The following is a 4,443-nucleotide window of genomic DNA, read 5'->3' as shown; positions in this document are numbered from 1 at the left end:
CATGTTTTTTTCCAAAAGATCTAGAATAAAACAATATTTATTTATTTATTTATTTATTTATTTATTTATTTATTTATTTATTTATTTATTTATTTATTTATTTATATTTTTTATAATGTGAAGGTGTTATACATTACCTGAATAAAATGTGTTGTTATTCATAACTTAGTTCAAATGATTTAAGTATTTTTAAAATTAAAGGTCTTCAGATTGGCTGCGGAATATAAAATTATCTATTTTCAAATAAAAAAAGTTTTTATCCTGAATGGCTTTTTGAAGTGTTCATTACTTTTACTTGTAAACTTTAAGTTGTTCTAAAACCAGTACTTTTGTACTTTTACTTGAGTAAAAAGTTTGACTTGATTCTTCTACTTCCAAAAAAGTATTTTTAAACCYTAGTATCTGTACTTCTACTTAAGTAATGAATGTGAATACTTTCGACACCTCTGCTTAAAGGGGAGGCATATAATCATTTTTTAAGCTTTATATCTCACCAGAAATATACTCAGAGTGTTGCTTTGACTCATTCATGCATGTGTGAGAAATCCTTGAATCTCCTGTGGTAGCTATGAGGAGCTGAGTAAACGCTTGCTGGTACAAAGCTCTGCCTATTTACACAAAGCTCCTCCCTGAAGCTCAGGGTACAKCCAAGCCCCCGTTATAAAGATGTGCTGGAGTGGGATTGTTATAAACAGGTTCTTAAAGAGACAGAGACCAATTTCAAGGCTATGATGAAAAGTCAGATTTAATTTTGACATATGCAGCATTTTCATAAAAACTGAAGGTAACATAGTTACTTGATTGTGGTATAGAATTAAACTGTGCCTGGTAAATATATAATGCCACACCTTTAAGCAATTTTTTTTAAAAAATCTTAATTTTTATACAAACCTTTACTGAAGTACTTTCAGCAAAATTTGTTTTTACAAAAGTCCTTTTCTGTTAATGTGGTTTTTTTCTGTTTATTATATCTTTATTCCATGTACTTTATACACGATTTATACAAATTAAAGATAGGGAAAAAATAAAAGCAAATTAAGTATTAAAGAAGCATGATACATAAACTAATTACTCACTTTAGACTTTTTTAAGGTGTTTCAAGTAATCTAAAAGGTGTTTCATGTCTTCTTCACATTAAACTATCTGACAATAAACTAAACTTTGCGGCACCTCTGCAGTCTCACAAGGAAACATTTAGGAGTTGTGGGTAAATTAGGATTCCTTTGGAGGCACATTGCATTCTTCATACGGTTTGTTTTCCTGAATGATTGCCCCGCATCACGATCTGAGGAACCGTTTATTTCTCYAACATTTAAAACTGATTAGCGGTGTTATTTTAAACCACGCACAAACAAGAAGAAAAGCCMGAATTGTGCCAAAACCTGAATTATTCCCTTCAACTGGCTAATTAGCAGAAYGGCAGAGGTCATAAGCTGTTTTGTTTTTTAATTAATCTGACTCTGCAAGTCAAAACACGTTTTTTGTGTTTTGTTTTGTTTAAAAGTGGAGAAGCTTGGTGTATTTTTGCCATGTGTCTGCGGWGTGAAGCAAGAGTGACACCTGAGAAGAAGTCCTGTAACACGAGGTCAGCAAAAAAAAAATCCAGGCTCACACTGACTCAGCTGGCTCCTTTCTGCTGTCATTTTTCCTCTGCTTGACGCCACAGAAAAAGAGAAAAGAAAAGAAAAGAAAAGAAAAGAAAAGCTCACTAAAAATAGTGGTTTACAGGCCAGGAGCCAAATAGCTTCAGGGACTGTTTTTCCTCCAAGACAGTGGCATGGCACACAATAAGGTATTTTAAATTAAGCAACTCTACAGGATTTATTGTAATCATTGGGTACAAGAATTTCAGTAATGCAAGATGAAWAACCCACCTTGTGACAATATCAGTGCACAGGCATGTGATAAAACCAGAGGGCACAAAGAAACATTCAACCCGTTTGAAATGACACGTGTTTCACACGGCTCCTTYACGATACGGAGAAACTTTTCGGCACCAGCAGAGATAACATCCAATAAACAGCGTGAAATTGGATCTTGGCCCCAGAACAACAGATTTACGTGTGTTTGTGGTAATTTCCTCCAGGAAATTAGGGAGAAAGCAGATTCACGGGAAGGGGAGGCGGGAGTCTGACCTTGGAGCGAAAGCCCCTTTATCCGACTTCCACTAGTTCTCTTTGTGTATCTGGGAGCCTGTTCAAAGAGCTTCCTGGTTGAATGCGAATCTGTTTAAATAGATTTAAATTCCTCTTAGCCTTACACAGGAACACATCAGGGGTAAACTCAAAGGAGCTTAAGTGCAAAATGATGACAAACCTCCAGATGTTTTATGTAAATGCAGCCTTTTTAGTTCAAACCAATACTTTTGATGTCACAAAGGCAGGATACGTAAATGTGCGTGTGCAGAGCAAATCCTAACACTTTTAACAGCAGCCTACAGAGGAAATACATGTCACACCACAAGTTTTGGGGCCTGTAAAGTTTGAGACTGATGTAGAGTCAAAGATGATAAAATCAGAGGTCAGACCATGATAAAAGGGTTCATATTTTTATCTGTGACCAAACTGGAAGAGAAGAGAAGAGAAGAGAAGAGAAGAGAAGAGAAGAGAAGAGAAGAGAAGAGAAGAGAAGAGAAGAGAACATAGACATATTTTTGAGTCTATTTACTTTCAGCTATTTTTCTGCTCTGACCTGTAACTTCCTGTCTTCCTAACTCCCTTACCTTAGAGCTAAAAGAAAATCAGCTTCTTAATCTCTAYATATTTTTGCGTATTTACAGAGCCGGTATTTAATAAAATTGGACTGATCAAAGTAAGAATGAAAGTGCACCTGGACAGTAATTACAACATGGGGGTGGGTGGGTAGCTAAAATGAGTGCAGCTGCAGAACCTGCAGAAATGCAGAGAAACGTACAGAGTCTGCAAGACTTTGCTTTTATGATGTTATGATTTAGTCAAATACCTCTTCTGTAAGCGTTCACTTGTCTTCTATGTCATAGTTCGAACGATTTAAGTTTTTTTTAATGTGAGTTTGATAGTAAATRTGAGAGAGTTTCATAGTAAATGCGAGAGTTTGATAGTATGTGTAAGAGAGTTTGATAGTACATGTGAGAGCAAGTTTGAATTATGGCCTAAAGGGCCTCTCATAGTATATCGGCGTCACACACTCCTCTAGAAGATTGACCATTGAGGCTGCAAATGTAAAGTTTATCAGGGCTAGATTTCAGCATAGAATTGCATATAAATATTAGATTTATGGTTAGCCTATTAAAATACAATTCGTTACAGACGTGTGTACCTCATTGACAACATGTTTTTGTCCGAAATGATATGTACTGACAAGCATTTCCATCAAATTAAAATAGTGGTTGTCAATAGCAAACTGGGTTTCAATAATGTGCTGACTTAAATTTGATATGTCATGAGTACTATTTTCAGTTTTAACAGCTAGCAGTACTGTCTGTTGATTCGTCCTCATCTCTAACAGATCTCTCTCTTGAACCATTATAAGTCACATTGCTCCTCCAATCAATATACCTCATTTCTAATCACTTCTGTTCTGTTGTTTCCCCCTTCACTTCCTGTTTTATTTTGTAGAGCCAACACCTTGTCCTTAATTTCCTGTTTTCTCATCACACCTGCTCTTGTAGTAAGCACAGCTGCTCATTATCTCGCTCTATGCATAGGCCAGATATTGCCCCAGTTTTTATTTTCTGTGATCCTTGCTTTTTGTCACTCAGATACATTCCCTGCTTTTCTTTAGTTTTTTTAGAGAACAGACCAATGCTGCAAAAAAGGTTTCATTTTTGGCTGACTAGCTCTTAAGGGTCAGAGTTCTGCTGCAGAAAGATTTCTTCTGCAGTTTGTAAGCAAAAATAAATTAATTAATAAAAAAGGAAAATGGAATCTTGGCCAGTTTCAGCTTTGGGACGATATGTCACGCTGAGTATTAACCTTTGTGTGTGGTAGTGATTTTTGATGTTGTGGGGCTGCAAAAGCAAAATGTCCTGGGACAGCAGGCTGTTAATGCAGCTGTGTCTGGAGGTGAACACATAAGCCAAGAGCGGAAGCTTTTCTTTCAGCCCTGTGCATGCAACACTATGGATTAAGTCATATGTTTTTATTGTAAATGGTCCAGATGAGCTACGCTAAGATGCAGGATGAATGCTTAAATCCATACATACTCATGATGTGTGTAGTTTATTGTCACCTCTCTTTGTTCTATATAATTGCATTTCTCACAAACCAAATGTCAGAGAGGCATGGRTATGAATGGAAACAACAAAATGAGAAAACAATCTCATCATGTCCATAAGKGTAACCAAGTGTAAAATAAAATGTTAAAAATATCACTAACATGTTTTATTATCACTTTCTGCATGGAAAATTCTTGTTAAAAAATTCCACTAACATTTTTTCTTTGCTATTTTGCTCAATGTTCTTA

The sequence above is a fragment of the Austrofundulus limnaeus genome, unplaced genomic scaffold, assembly GCF_001266775.1.
Source record: "Austrofundulus limnaeus strain Quisiro unplaced genomic scaffold, Austrofundulus_limnaeus-1.0 Scaffold17, whole genome shotgun sequence".
Taxonomy (NCBI): Eukaryota; Metazoa; Chordata; class Actinopteri; order Cyprinodontiformes; family Rivulidae; genus Austrofundulus; species Austrofundulus limnaeus.
This window is presented reverse-complemented; position numbering follows the sequence as displayed.